Below are 16913 nucleotides of genomic sequence, written 5' to 3'. Positions count from 1 at the left end.
CCTGGGTAAGGTCCTGCCTGACCTCCTGGTGGGGGTTGGTAATCCCACCCAGGGTCCTGAAGGGGAACTGCCTCACTGCCAATAGGGTGAGCTTGGTTAGTAGAATGAAGCTCATTAGCATATTCCTGTGCTGCTGTCCAGACCCTATGTCTCTCATCAGGGGTGAGGGTAGACTGAAGAATCATAAAGAGATCATGCCAGGTTAGATCATAGCTGTGAGTAATATATTTAAACTCTTATATGAAGTGAGTAGGATTACCGGAAAAGGAACCGATTTTACGCTCTAGTTGAGAAAGATCTCCAAGAGATCAAGGCACATGGACTTTGACAATCCCTTCCACGCCTGCCACCTCCCTGAGGGGAAAAATGCCATGGGAAGGGGGCTGAGGCTGGGTGTGGGAACTGGTATGGGTTGACCTGGGAGAGGGGTTGGAATGAGGCAGAAGAGAAGGGAAGTCTTCTGGGATATAGTATATTCTTTCCTGTTTGTCCTTTTGCAGTGCTCTGTAGATTTCTTCCTGTAGTTTGTATTGTTTTCTCATTAAATTCTTATGTAGTTATTATTTATTTGTGTAAATTTAGTCTTTTCCAACCCTCTGGTACTTTTTGATTTATAAAGAACTATTGTTAGCCTGGCATTGTGGCACACCCCTTTAATCCTAGCACTCGGGAGGCAGAGGCAGGTGGATCTCTGTGAGTTCAAGGCCAGCCTGGTTTACATAGCGAGTTCCAGGCCAGCTGGAGCTACAGGGAGACCCTGTCTCAAATATACCAAAAAAATTTATGTGTATGAATGTTTAATCTGCATGTATGTATGTGCACCTATGTGTGCAATGGCCTTGGAAACCAGAAGAGGGCATTGGATCCCCTGGAAATGGAGTTATGGATGGTTGTTAGTGGCCATGTGGGTCCTCTGCAAGAGCAACCAGTGCTCTTGACCACTAAGCCATCTCTCCAGCTCCCTTTCTTTTTTCTAGGCATGCTTCCCCTAATGCTTTGGGCTTTCCTCTTTCTCTAAAGCTCCCCTTCCTGCCCACTGGTTGGCTGCTGCCATGTGACTGACCTCCATGCTGGCTTAATTCAAATGGTATGACTTTTTCTTTTTTCTCTTCTCCGCTCTCCTCCTCCAGGTAGCTGCTGAGAGTTACAGCTTGCCTGCCCTGGAGTTTTTCTCTTAAACTTTAATAAAATTGTCTTTGAGCTTCTTGTTAGGGTAGTTCAGACTGTTTGCCGTTACGCTGGCAGAAGTTTTTCAAATCTTTTAAAATATTGAGGTCTAAGGTTCCAGTGTTTGGCCAAACAGAGTTATTATCTAGTTTGTACTGAGGCCAGGAAGTGGTGCACAAGAATTTTAGGTGTTTTGATCTGATAGTGTGAGACAATCCTAGCTTTTTAAGGATTTAAGAAGACAGGCCACAGGCATGAGACCCTGAGGTTTGGTTCCCATAGCAATGGATTAGGTGGAAAGCGAAAGAAGAGTTAAAGACCTCAGCTGGTGGGTGGGGGAACAAAAGGGAAGTTTACAGGGAAGGAACAAAAAGGAAGATTACAGGGGAGAGAGAGAGAGAGAGAGAGAGAGAGGGAGAGTGGGAGAGAGAGAAAGCAGGAAGACGAAAGTTTGGCTTAGGTCACGTAAAAACAAGAACGAGAAGAATCAGGCAACAAAAGAAAAGCGTCCTTTTTTCTATTGCTGATTCGAGTTAAATTCCCGAACCCCAGGGCAGCGTCCTGCAATCACTGGGCGGGGGGGGAATACGAGTTGTGCGTGTCCCCGCCAGTGACCACAGCGTCCTGTAGTCAAAGGCAGGGTGGAACCTCCCACACAGCAGTGTGATTTTGAGTGAGCAAAACGAGTTAGGAGATGTTCTGCAATGTGGTGCGTGACCAGCCAGCAGGAGCCAAAGTAGAAGGAAACAAGGTAATGGGCCTGGAGGCCGAGATGGGCTGGGAATGGAGAAGAATGGAGAGGCGTAGAGGAAGCACAGAGTAGCCAGTTAATGAGGGAGAGGAGAGAGGGGGGGGTGAGAGAGAGAGAGAGAGAGAGAGAGAGAGAAGATGAGATGTTAGGGGAAGGCAAAGGATGGCAGGAGCAAGGAAGGGAAGGGAGCTGAGGTAGAGAATTGGATTTGAGTGTGACGGGGAGGCAGGTCTGACTCCCAGGTGGGTGTGGACAGACACAGTAACTGTGCTGGGAAGTTCAACGGTCGCAGAAACCGGTGCTGTCCAGTGGCCGTGAGTGAGGTCCGGGAGTGACCGAATTTGAGTGGAAAGGAGATGAAAAGAAAACTGGCAGAAAGTAGTGAAGAGGAAAGGGGAGAGAGAGAGAGAGAGAGAGAGAGAGAGAGAGAGAGAGATAGAGAGCTGAAAGGAACTAGAGAGTGGAGAGAGATAGAGGGTGGAAGTGTACCTTAATGCCGAATCAGTGGTGTTCGCAGAGGCCAGTAATGACAAGCGAGTCCGAAAGTTTTACATGTGAGGTCCCTTGAAGTAAGAGCTGGCTTTTGGAACCATCTGATAGATAGGAATGTTGGAGAGAGTGAGCGGTACGGATGGAGAGCACGAGCAGATAGATGAGGCACCGAGGCACAGATGGAATTCTCAGCGGGATACAGATTTATTTCGCACAGGGCACCTTTCCCTCAGGGAAGGGAAAGATGTCACCTCAGGGGTTGTGAGCTGGGACTTTATATATGGGGCGGTGTGGAAGGGGGGAATGTTTGGGGGAGAAATCAGGGAGGGGGAAGCAGGTAGGATTAAGGTCTGGAAGTGTTTACTTTTTCCCTCTTAAGATAAGAGGAAATCTGCTTATCTTATCTTTGGAGGTCAGAGGAAAGGCAGGCTGCTTCTCAGCAGAATTTGTTCTTCTTGACCTCAAAGGTCAAGGTGCTTATCAGCTAAGTTTCCTCTTCCGGGCTCCAAGGTCTGTAGGTCCCTGTTGGGGAGGAGGGAAGCTGCTGCTATTTGGAACCCTAACACTTAGTTCTGTTAATTTTCCTTTTGTGTCTGACCTCATGGTGCCCATAGGTTTTCATATGTTTTATCTTCATTTTCTTTCAATTCTAAGAATTTTAAATTTCCTTCTTGATTTTCCCCTTGATCTAATTTTCATTCAGGGTTTGTGTATTGTTGTTGGTGTGTAGCTATATTCATTCATAGTCACCTCAATTACAGAATGATATTTTAGTGTTCCTAAATTTCTGCAGGCTTCTTTTGGTTTCTAATATGTGGCAAATTTAGGAGATAGTTCCATGAACTGCCAAAAACAAAGGGTATTATTTGATGATTGGGTTGGATGTTCTGTAGATGTCTATTAGGTTCATTTAATTTATGGTGTCATTTATGTAATTTATGCTGTCCAGAATATCTCTATTTAGTTTTTGTCTTGTTGACCTGTATATTGGTTACAGTATGATATTCGGACTAGACAGCCCACAGGCCATGAGAGAAAGTTATAAAACTATTCTGTTAAATAGTTACATATTAAACTGATTTCACATGACTTATTGTTATATCCATAGATTAATGTATCTCTCAGCTCTCAGCAGAAATGATTCCTTATGCAGCAGATAATTGTTCACACAGAGAAACACAACTGTTCAATGTGCAGAAAATAATATGCTGCAGAGTGCTTGGTCCAGAACAGGACACCTATTCAAACTTCTGCCTTCCAAGGCTCAATAATCATTATGGAAGAAGGTGCAGAAAGACTCTAAGAGCCAGAGGAAGTGGATGACCACAAGGAAACTGAGATTTCCCCTACATTTGGCCAGTTACTCATTTGAAATCAGAGCCATGGTGACAACACACACAAGTCCCATCTTTTCTCAATACAGACATAATCCAAGCCTAGACTTTGGGAAGTGTGTCAGAAATCCCAATCCTACCTGATGAACTACTCTCAGCTAATGGCTACTGGGAAAGGAAGATACAGTCTTGTTTAAGGACGAGACTCTTAGGTTGACTTAGTTTAATGGGTGGTCTTACAATGTAGGGCATTTGAGGACACAAAATGCCTGTATAAATCTTTCTATGGAGAGGTGCAGATATGGGAGACCTAAAAATTATCAAAGAGGGGTGCAGATATTGGAGAGCTATAATGAGGGGTGCAGAAAGAGGGATGCAATTATGGGAAATCTAAAAATGGTCAAAATTTATTATGTAAAATTCACAAAAAATCAAATAAAATTAATTTAAAAATATAAATGTCATATACATGCATATACTAGAGGAGCAGTCAAATTTATTTTTTTTAATTATTCATTAAAAAGCAATAAAATATAATATGAGGCTAGAGAGATGCTTCAGCAGTTAAGAGCACTGGTTGCTCTTGTAGAGGACCTGGGTTTGATTCCCAGCACCCACAGGATGGCTAACAATCAGCTGAAACTCCTGTTCCACACGATCCAATGCATTCTTCTGACCTCCACAGCCATTGCATGACATGGGTACACTTACACACATTCAGGCAATACTCTCTCTCTCTCTCTCTCTCTCTCTCTATCTCTCTCTCACACACACACACACACACACACACACACACACACACACAGGTTTTATTAAATACCAAGTAATCATTATAACTTTAGAAATATATATGTACATTTTTGAAATTTCAAAAGTGTTTTAATACTATCTTCAGTTGAAAAAAGCAATAATAATTTTACATTTTATTATAGAATGGTTCTCCATCCTGTTAGAGCATCAGCATAATGTAGTACATGTACAATGGCATAATTTATAATAATTCATGACATTCCATTCATTCAATAAAATGTTTATGCATGTTATGCCAACAGAAATAGAAAGTCAAATAACTTATAGTCAACTGAAGTGTTTGTCACAGCATGATATATACAAAAATGAATTGCATATATTTAAAATGTAAATCTATTTAAGAGTTGAAGATATGCATGCAGAATTTGCAGAGAAAAGGGGTCAGAGTTCAAGCAGAGTGTGGAGACGTGTAAAAAGATGGGCAGTGACAGATTTAGGATATTAATTTGACACAGAGAATCAATGAAACATAAATATAATAAAGATAATGGCATTAACATACTATGAATAGTGGAGATTCACAAATAACAAAAGGATAATAACTAAATGGAAACTGAGGAGGAGGATATATGCAAAGGGAGAGATTTTTGTAGATTTGTATAAGTAGATAGATAATATAAACTTGATTTTGTTCTATACATGAATGTATTCTGCTATGTGTAATCCTTAAGTGTATCCTCTTAAAGATTTGTAACTAATGGCAGTAAAACAAACAGGAAAATAAATAGATTGCAGCTTTTAATTTTTAAATATAGTTTTCTTTCTGAAGAAACCAAGGCATCTTTCTGGAAAGAGTCATTTTAATGTTAGGTAATGGAAAGTCCAAAGTAAATCTTAAATATTATGTGGAATTTGAAAATAAAGTCATCTAGTGATTATGGGGCATTTCAAAGATCTGATGAACCAGATGAAAGACTTTTTCCATGGAATATCAGGAATAATTAGAACATAATGTAAATAATGATATTTACAGATTCTAAAACACATAATTGAATAGAAAACCATGGGTGCCATAACTTTATTAATATGTGATGAATTTGGATAACATGATGAGGAGAGATATATGTGTATAATTTAAATGTTTATTACTAAACAGACATTAATTCCAGCCACATGCAAGATAAGCTGTTGAAATACTCATATCCCCAGGAACAAAAACATCCTTTAATAATTAGAGAATTTTTATTAGATGTCACCTGATGATCAAAGGAGCATGCTGTCACCTCTGTGGTACAGAGTCTGAATAAATCCAAGGGGGCATTTGAACATTCCAAACTGAAGGGACATCTGAAGGGTAACTGGCCTTATCCTTCAAATTCTAGAATCAGTTATACTTAGTGAAAACGCAAAGCAAAGGCAATAAATGTAAAAATGGGCAAATGTAATATATCTCACTGAGGCACTTCCACATAGAAAAATAAACTAGAGACAACCTACAGAACATGAGAAAATACTTGTATATTTTTCACCTGATAAAGGATTAATATCAAAAACATAAGTCACTTGAAGTAGCTGTGAAAAGTCCAAATACATTTTTTTAATTGGTTAAATATTTGAACAGGTATTTCTCTAAAAATGACACATAAATAGTTGACTATGTGAAAAAAATATTTCACTCATTAACTATTAGGGAAATGGAAATCAAATCCAAACATATATCATGTCGCCCCAGTTACTGGATTTTATCAAAATAGATGTAAAATAACAAATGGTGTCAAGACTTTGGAAGAAAGGAAGCTCTTATATGCTGTTGTTTGATGTACATTAGTATAACTCATATGGACCATAGTAAGAAGTGTCTTTTATAACACAGATATAAAACAACATATGTGGTCCAGCAGTTCACTACTGAGTGTGCCTGTCCAGTGGTTGTGCTTGCATGCCTATGTTTACCAAAGCACTATTTACAATAACCAAAGTATTGAATCATCCAATGTATCCATCAGCAGACCAATGGATAGGGAAGATATGCCCTACATAAAGAATAGAGTACTAGCCATAAAACAGAACAAAACCTTGCCATTTGCAACCAAATGTATGTTTAGTGAACTGATCCAGATACTTAAAGACAAGTATTCTGTATTCACAGTAACCTGTGGAACACACACAAGTTTATTTCATGGAAGATCAAAGTGGAAGTGAAGCCACTGGAGACTTGAAAATTCAGGAGCAAGAGAGCACAGGAAGAAGTTAGACAAGGGCAGTAAGACACACTTGAAGTGGAGGAATTTGTCCAGTTCTATTTAGCAGAGCACAGTATATGCTACATACCAAAACAACTAGAAAAGTATGAAAGTGTCCATGCAATGAAATGATGGCTATCTGAAGAGATGGATGCAATTGTTATTTTGATTTTATCACTACAGGTTATATACATGTAATAAATTAACACTATACCGTATATTAATCACAAATCTCATATTTAAGCTTCTAAGAATTAGAAAAAAAGCAAGACAAATCTGAAGATTTATTTGTTCTGAAGGAGATTAGAAATAGAAAAACTGACTACATGTGATTCACAACTATATTTTTTTCTTATATAAAACATTAGTGCTTCAATTGGTAAAATTTAATGCAGTAAGATAATTATATGGTATCATTGTATAGATTTTAATTTCCTGATTTTGAAGGCTGTGTTGTGATGTTGCAGAAGAATGAGCATACACGAAGTGAATGCATATTGAATGAGTTTAATAAGGTCTACACATACCTGGAAAAAAGATAAGGGAAAATGATTCTCTATACTTTTTCTAACTTCTTTGTATATCTGTGTTAACAAATATATTCTCAATGGTTATGAAATGTGTATTTAATTTTCTAGAACTTACAAACTGGACATCCTTACTTGTCAAATTTTTAAACTGATAATGCCAGTGACTGTCAGCTAACTGTATTTTCATTATAAAATATCTCAGAAATCATAGGTACTTCAGATGCCTAGAAACACACAATATGTTCTATATATAGCATCGGATCAGAAACAATTCTTGATTAATCTGCTGATTGTGATTATTGGTTTCAATGTCAGTTTGCCACTAATTACAGTCATCTGAGTAGGGAATCTCAGATAGGGAATTGTGTCCATTTCCTTAATTCCTGTTGAAAGCCTCAGCCCTAATATGGGCAGCAAACTTCTAGTCCAGCCTATATAAAAAGGGGCATGAAAGAAGGAAAATTGTTCACCTTTTGCTTGTTTGACATTCCCCCTAGCAACTGAGTTAATTTATTTGCCCCTTAGTTGATAGCAAAACAAACACCTCCAGTCCTTCACAGTTGACTAGGGACCAGCAGCTCTCCCGGAACTTTCCAGGGTCTAAGTTGTCAGATTGGATGAGCAGAGGCTATGCAGTCCCATGGATTGTGCAACTGCTGTGGCTCCTGACTTCCCAAGTGTGAGACAACCATTGTCTCACTACACTGGTGAGGCTGGCAACTTCAAGGATAAGCAACTAATGGTTTCTCAGTCTCTCAGAAGTGATTCAGATGCTATTACTTTAAAAAATTAACTTTATTATTTTTATTTTGTTTGGATGAGTGTATTGCCGGCATGTATGCAATTGCACCCACGTTGTGCAATGCCAGGAGGTAAGAAGAGAGGGTTGGATCCCCTGGAACCGGATTTTGGGATGAATGTTAGCCTCCATGTGGATGCTGGGAACCTAACCGGCTCCTTTGCAAAAGCAGCCAGTTCTCTTAATCACTGAGTCATCTCTACAACCCGGAGATTCTACTACTTTTGCCAATAAGCTGTTGACTAAATACTTACTTGTTTCTTTTTAAATTTATTTTTATTTCATGTGTATGAGTGTTTTGCCTGCATGGATGTAAGTACACTGGTATCCTGTAATGTTCATGGAGGTTAGAAAAGGTTGTCGGATCCCCTGGAACTGGACTTACAAGACGGTTTTTAGCAGCCATGTGGGTGCAGGGAATCAAATCTGGTCCTCTGTAAGAGCAGCAAATGTTCTCAACTACTGAGCCATTTATCTAGCTGCAGGATAAATCATTGTTAGATAAATATTAATAGAAACAGTAATGAAACATTGATATAGTTAGTGAGATTAAGGTTTAAAAAGTATTATATATTATGTATTTGAATATAGTAAAGCTGCTAATATTCACTAGTAAGATTAAATTCATGCCAGAAAAAGAAAATTAATTTTTTCATGCATGTAACACCCATATATACGAATTTAAGAAAAGTCAATTATGAAAAGAGCTTATAGAAATCAGATATTCAAATCACAAGAGAATAAACAAGGGCAACAAGCTAAGTATCCTTGGAACTGATAGAAGTTTACATTAAATCAATAAGACATTGCCCCTTCTTATGAGAATTATAAACCTAAGATGTTAAAGATGTTAAAATTTGAACTATAGGTGATAAGCAGGGATAAAGTGGATATTTTCTGTGCATTGAACCTGGGTTTGAGCAACAGAACCCCAATAAAAAAATAAAAATTTGGTAAATTTGATTGAAATGAGATTTTCTTCCTTTGGAATCAATCAAGGAATGTAAATTTAAAACAACCGAAGCAACATTTTAAAAGACACAAAGTTTTTTATAGAATATTAAAAGATATTCAAGCCTCATAATTCAGAAATTATTTTACAGTTGTCTCAAGCATAGGTAAGATGATTTGTGCTCCTAAAAACAGTTTCTTAACTAATTAACTAATTTTATTCTTATTTATTTATTATTAAGATAAAGTCTAATTATAAATCCCAGGTTACAAATTTATAGTCCTCTTTCATTACTGGCATTTGCCACCATAGTGTGAGTTAGAAATTTCTTTTAAAGTACATATACTTAAGAAACTTTGCCATACATACACATATAATATTTTATTCTGTTATATATTATTAAAATTATAAACTGCACTATCAATCAATAATGTTATAGTCCCTTAGGTCTTATTGTAACATACATCTTTTTCTCCAAAATCACTTGACATTTTTCTTTGAATTTATGAGACCATTTTCCTCCCCTATGTCTCTGAGCATTTCTGTAACCAGAGAGAAACATTTTACCCTTGCTCTTTTTTTTCAAGTAAATATTTTTAGAGCATCTGTTTACCCACTGCTCTACAAAGGGGTGGATATTTACCCATATTTCCTTATGAATATGACTGTTTCAATATTGTGTTTTCTAAATCAACTTACTTTTCTTTTATTAAATTAATTAGACCAGGTATATGGGATGGCGAATCCCAGCATTTGGGAATTGGATGCAGGAGGATCAGGAGTTCAAGGTCATCTTCACCTACATTGTGAACTTGAGGCAAGCCTGGACTACACAGGACCTTGTCTCAAAACAACACTGTGAAAACATTAATTAGACTAAAACTGTGGGCACCATGAAGCCTGATGGAAGTCAGAAAGAATTATTGCTATTTTAAAACTGTTGAGTGTTGAAAGAAGAGTTATAGACCTCAGTGGTACTGTTTGTTCTCTCCTCACCTCACCTTCTCAAACTTCCTCCATGATCCTCATTCTTTACTCTACACTTTGCTTCATTTCTTTAGATTCTGAGGGTGAAGTGACTGGAATGGAAGGTGAGATATAATGGGGAATGAAACATAAATTGTTTCTTTTCCTACTTTTCTATTATTCCTGTTTTATAAAAGTAGGGGCAGATACTGGTCCATAGAGGGTATTTAAAAAAATAAGTAACAGTAATAGCAGATGGAATTGAGGTGAGGTTTCACAGTAAACAACTATATTTTGGCATAGGAAAAGATCAAGAGATGAAACCAAGGTGGGGATCTGTAGTCTTCAGCAAGAGACATGCGTCCCAATTACCTCTGATTTCTCCTCTTTTTCATGTGACTAAATTATGTTTTTTGAGTAATTTCTATAACCACTATTTCCTAATTTTGACAACACAATTTATTTTTTGAATTTCCTTTTGATAAAATGGTTTCTTTTTTCCCTACTAACACATTACAAAATACTTTTCATAGAAGTATTTACCAAAAGAAGGACAAGTTATTTTTCAATTATTTAAATTGGGATGTTTATGTAAATATGTAGTGATGGGATATGTGGCTCTGTTCCATTTTTTTTGTTTTAAAATTTACATTTTAGTCTATTTTCTTATTTCTCTGTTTCTTCTATTTTACTTTTTTAAAATTTTTAATAACTACATGATTAGAAGAAGCATTTCACTACAGGTTTAACAAATTCAGTAACACACTCCAGAGCAAGATCGTCTCTTTCACAAGTGGGTGCAAGATTCTAGGTTCACAGTTAATAGTTATAAGGTATAGAACTCAGTATAAGCCCTGTAAGACATAAAATTGAATGAGTTTTTTAACCTTTAAAAAAGATCTCCATTTCATTTTAGAATATATTGTTTCTTGCAGAAAGACTCATTGTTTTTGCTACTAACACTGAGATGTTGGCACATGCATCTCTTATCTATATGTATCTGATTATTGCTAGTCATAATCGGTTGCATTTGCATCCTTGGTTCCTGTGTATGTCTATGAAGTCATCTGGTAGATTTCAATGGTAATGTTTATCACCTCTACTAATTAGCATGAGGTAAATTTCCATGCTTCCTCCTCAAATATAATGCATTTTAAAAAATTTGTTGATTTTGTGTGTGTATATCACACAGAACATCCCAGTTCCATTTTTTTTAATTTTTACTTAATAACCACATACTTAGAAGAAGCATTTCATTACATCAGCATTGACATATTCAATAAAAATTTTCTGAGCTAGGCTGCATCTCTTACAAAATTGTATGTATATTTTTAGGTTTACAGTTAAATTATTATAGTTATAAAATATTGTACTCAGTATAAACCCTATAAGACATAAAAGTAAATGAGGTTTTTAACCTTTAAAAAAGATCTTCATTTCATTACTAAAATACAGAGTTTCATGCAGAAAACTTCATTTTTAATGCAATTGACATAAAGATTTTTGCACATGCATTTCTAATCTCTACATATCAGATTATTACTAGTCACAGTCGGTTATTTCTGAGCTCCTTGGCATGTAAGCATGGATATAAAGTCATCAGGTAGATATCAATGATAATGTTTTTCACATCCACTAACTATTAAGGAGAAAACTATTGTGCTTTGAAGAATTGTATTTTTTAATCATTATACTTTTAAAATTTTTAATAACTACATGATTAGTAGCTTTTCACTACAGCTTTAACACATTCAGTAACACACTCCAGAGCAACAGCATATCTCTTTTACAAGTGGGAGCAAGTTTCTAGGTTTACAGTTGAATTAACATAGTTATATATTATTGAACTCAGTACAAGCCCTGTAAGACATAAAATTGGATGAGTTTTTAACCTTTAAAAAGATCTCAATTTCATTTTAGAATATTTTGTTCCTTGCAGAGAGACTCATTGTTTTTACTGCTAACACTGAGATGTTGGCGCCGGCATCCCTAATCTGTATGTATCTGATTATTACTAGTTATAATCAGTTTCACTTGGATCCTTGGCACCTGTGTATGTCTATAAAGTCATCATGCATATTTCAATGGTATTGTTTATTATGTCTACTAATTAGCATGACATAAATTTCCATGCTTCCATCTCAAATTTTTTAAAAATTTGTTGATTTGTGTGTGTGTGTGTGTGTGTGTATGTGTATCACATAGAACATCCCAAAGCATCTCATTTGACTATACACCCACTTCCCAGATAGCACTCTCCCATAGCCTCCCCCCCCCCCCAGAGCCCTTACACTCTGATATCCCTGCCACTGTCTGCTGTGTTGTCAGCACCCCAGCCATTCCCTACTACCTGCCCTTCTGGTAAATCTAGTCAGCCTATCTAGAGGCCTTTGTTTTAGGAGGGTTAGCTGTTCCTCATCTAGCAGTAATCAGTTTACAATATTCCTTCAGACAAGACTGGGGTCCATTGCTCACCTTCCAAACTCTGTGCTGGTTTACTATCTGGGAGTCCCTTTGGCCACCCTGGCCAACAACTCAAAAGAAGGTATTGCCTGTCTGGCATTGTTGCTTGTTATGTAGCCTTTAGCTATGCATATGGACTCTTAAGAAATTATATTGGCCCCTTTAATCTTTGGTTATACATTCCTTTGGGGTATTTCAGGCCATACAGTTGGTCCAGATAAACCAGTTTATTTTTATTCTTAAGGTCCTTCAAGGATCTGTTCCTCAGGGGTCACATGGGCTTGGGAGGGGCCCCTGGCTCCTTTCTTTTACCAGTTCTGCCTATGTGAAGATAAGTCAAAAGTCCTGCTCAGCCATGGTTGGCTTTGCTTGGAAGCATGGAGGAAATGATTCCTCTGTTTTGACCCTCCTCTTTGTAGACTGGGTACTGGATCAAATCCATCTGGTGGGGTCTCCTCGGCCTCCTTGATCAAGAGGCCAGGGGACCCACCACCATTATAGGACATTTTGAGAGATGCTCATAGTCCCCTGGAACTAGTTGTCCTAGGAGGGCAAGGAGCAAAAAGTGTCCTTTATGTACCTCTGACGAAATTCTTATAGGCCTCAAAGTATGTCTGTTAAACATCCAAGAAGGTTGGGTCCACAAGTCTGGTACTTTTAATTACTGTGTGTCATGTAAATAAATCTTGGGAAAAGATGAGTTGTTCTCAGATAAACCTTACCTAGACATATATTTCTTGATCTGCAATGTATAATTTGTCAGTAGGTTGTAGGAGGAAAAAGTTTTCCCTTTGGTTTTCAAAACTAGCTAGGCATTGTTTTTCTCTCGCATTGTCTTACCCCTCCATCATGGTTTTCCCACTTAAGGTGTCCCCATTTCCCCGCTTTCTCCCTTTTTAATACCCTTCTCCTATGGTCCTACATTTCTTGAGCTCCTTCTTTTCCCTTTTCCCCTAGGTTCTTTGTGTACCCTTCCCTTCTCCCTCCCTTAAAATAACCCAATATTTATCCATATCTCCCTTATTAAGGCCTGTTTCCTACTGTTCTTCTCTTTCAGGTTCTTTCTTTTCCTTTACCTCCCTTGTTTCCTTTCCATTGTCCTGGTTCCTGTAGTTATGTCTGGTTATATACTAATTTATCAGAGTCTGGTTCTAGGATCAACATATGAGGGAGAACACATGTCGATTTTTTTTCTGAGTGTGTTACTTCACTTAGTATAACAATTTCTAGTTCCATCCATTTACCTGCAAATTTCATGATTTCATCTTTCTTTATGACTATGTAAAACTCCATCATATAACTGAACCACATTTTCATTATCCACTCATCAATTGAGGGACACTTAGGTTGCTATCATCTCTTAGCTATTGTGAAAAGAGAAGCAACAAACTTGTATGTACAAGTGTCTCTGCAATAGGATGAGTTCTTTGGGTATATGCCAAGGAGTAGAATAACTGGGTTTAAATAGTAGGTTCATTTGTAGTTTTTTAAGACTTCTCCACACTGCTTTCCATAGGGGTTGAACCAGTTTGCAGCCCCACCAGCAGTGGATGAATGTTCCCCTTTCCCCACAGCCTGTCTGATATTTGGTATCATTTGTTCTCTTGATCTAAGTCAGTCTGAGTGGGGTAAGAAGAAATGTTAAAGTGGTTTTAATTTGCATTTCCCTAATTATAAGTAATGTTGGACATCCTTTGTGATGTTTCATAGCCATCTTTACTTCTTCTTTTGAGAACTCTCTGTTTAGCTCCTTAGCCCATCTTTTAATTGGGTTGCTCCTTGTCTTGGTTCTCTGTTTTTTTGAGTTTGTTATATATTGTGGTTATTAAACCTCTGTCACATGTGTAGGAAGATTTTCTCCCATTTGGTGGGTTTTATGATTGCTTCCTTGGTTGCCTCCTTTGATATACAGAAACTTTTTAGTTTAATGATGTCCCATTTGTTCACTTTTGCCCTTGTTTCCTGAGCAGTTGATGTCTCCTTTAGAAAATCCTTTCCCACACCTATATCTTGGAGGTTTACCCAGGTTTTCTTCTAATAGTTTCAGAGTTTCAGGGCTTTACATTCAGGGCTTTGAGCCATTTGGAACTGGCTTTTGAGCAGGGTGAAAGATAGGGGTCTAGTTTCTTCTTCTACAAGTGGAGATCCAGTTTTCCCAGCACCATTTGCTGAACATGCTCTCTTTCCTCCACTGAATATTCCTGGCCCCTTTGTCAAATATCTGGTGGCTAAAATTGCATTTACTCATATTTGGATTTTCAATTTTGTTCCATTGATCTATGGGTCTATTTTTGTGGCATCACCATGTTGTTTTTATGAGTATAGCTCTGTAATACAGCTTAAAATCTGGTATAGTAATCCCCCCGACATTGCACTTAGTGCTCAGGGTTGTTTTGGCTATCGGAGATTTCTGTGATTCCATACGAATCTTAGGATAGATTTTTCCAATTCTGTGAAAAATGTCATGGGGATTTTGATTGGCATTGCATTGAATCTATAAATGACTTTTGGTAGGATGGTCATTTTCAGAATATTAATTCTTCCTGTCAATGAGCATGGGAGGTCCTTCCATCTTCTTACATCTTCCTCATTTTTTTCTTTAAAGATTTAACATTTTCATTGTAGACATCTTTAATGTCTTTGGTCAGGTTTATTCTGAGATTTTTTTTTTTTTTTTTTAGGCTATTGTGAAGGGAAGGGTTTCCTTTTGCTCTTTCTCTGCTTGCTTGTTATTGGTATATAAAAAGGCTACAGACTTTTGTAGGTTAATTTTGTAACCTGCCAATTTACTGAATATGTTAATAATTTCTAGGAGTTTTCAGGTGGAATTTTTAGCGTCTCTTAGATATAACATATCATCTGCAAAAAAGGATAATTTCATCTCTTCCTTTCCAATTATTACTCCTTTAATTTCCTTATCTTGTCTTTATCCTCTTGCAAGAGTTTCAAGTACTATGTTAAACAGAAGTGGAGATAGTGAACAGCCTTATGTGGTTCCTGATTTCAATGAGCATGCTTCCAGTTTTTCTCCATTTAGAATGATGTTGGCTGTGGTTTTGATATATATGGCTTTAATTATGTTGAGGTATGTTCCCTCCAGTACAATTCCCTCTAGGACTTTCAACATAAATGCCTTTTGAATTTGGTCAAAGGCCTTCTCTGCATCTAGTGAGATGACCATGTGGTTCTTGTCTTTGAGCCCATTTATATGATTTATGATGTTTATGGACTTACGTATATTGAACCATCCCTGTATCTCTTTGATAAAGCCAACTTGATCGTGGTGGACGAACTTTTTGATGTGTGTCTGTATGTAGTTTGCAAGTATCTTGTTGAGAATGTTTGCATCTATGTTCATTAAGGATATGGGTCTATAGTTTCCTTTTGGGGTTGTATCTTTACCTGGTTTGGGTATTAGAATGATGCTGGCTTCATAGAATGCTGGCTTCATAGAAGGAATTTGGAAGTTCTCCCTCCATTTCTATCTTTTTGAATAAATTAAGTAGTATTGGATGTAGATCTTCTTTAAATGTCTGATAGAATTCTGCTGTAAATCCACCTGGTCCTGGGCTTTTTTAGTTGGGAGGTTTTTTTATTACTGTTTCAATTTTATTTTTTGTTATGGATCTGTTTAAGCTGTTAATCTCTTCTTGGTTTAGTTTTGGTGTTTCCCATGCCTTTGACATCCATCCACCTCTTTCGGGTTTTCAAACTTAGGTTTTTAAAGTATTGCCTTTTGTACCTTTCTGGTGTCTGTTGTGATGGTTCCAATTTCATATCTGATTTTGTTGATTTGGAAGTACTATTTCTTTCTTTTTCTTAACTGGGCTTGTGGTCTACCAATCTTGTTTATCTTTTCAAAGAACCAGCTCTTGGAATTGTTGATTCTTTGAGTTGTTTTCTTTATTTCAAATTCATTACTTTCTGCCCTGATTTTTGTTATTTCTTCTTGTCTGTTGGGTTTGGGTTTCATTTGCTGTTGCTTTTCAAGTGTGTTGAATTGCAATGTTAAGTCATTTATTTGAGTTCTTTCCTATTTTTTGATGTAGACTTTTAGAGCTGTAAACTGCCCTCTAAGGAGCGATTTCAGCTTGTCCCAGAGGTTTGGGTGAGTTGTGTTGTCCTTTACATTTAATTCCAGGAATACTTTTATTTTTTTCTTAATTTCTCTTTTGACCCATTCATCATTCAGGAGTGTGTTGTTTAATCTCCATGTGTTCATGTGGTGATTAAGGCTTCTTCAAGTATTGATTGTAAGCTTTATTGCATTGTGGTTTGACAGAATGCATGGAATTATTTCAATATTTTTGTATTTGTTGAGGTTTTTTTGTGCCCCAGTATGTGGTCTATTTTGGAGAAGGTTCCACAGGATGCTGAGGAGAAACTATGTCCTTTGGTGCTTGGGTGGAATACTTCATAAATGTCTGTTAAGTCCATTTGATAGATGGTATTGTTTATTTCAGATG

This window comes from Nannospalax galili, unplaced genomic scaffold (assembly GCF_000622305.1).
Source record: "Nannospalax galili isolate Female #2095 unplaced genomic scaffold, S.galili_v1.0 scaffold386, whole genome shotgun sequence".
NCBI lineage: Eukaryota > Metazoa > Chordata > Mammalia > Rodentia > Spalacidae > Nannospalax > Nannospalax galili.
Note: the sequence above shows the minus strand (reverse complement) of the source record.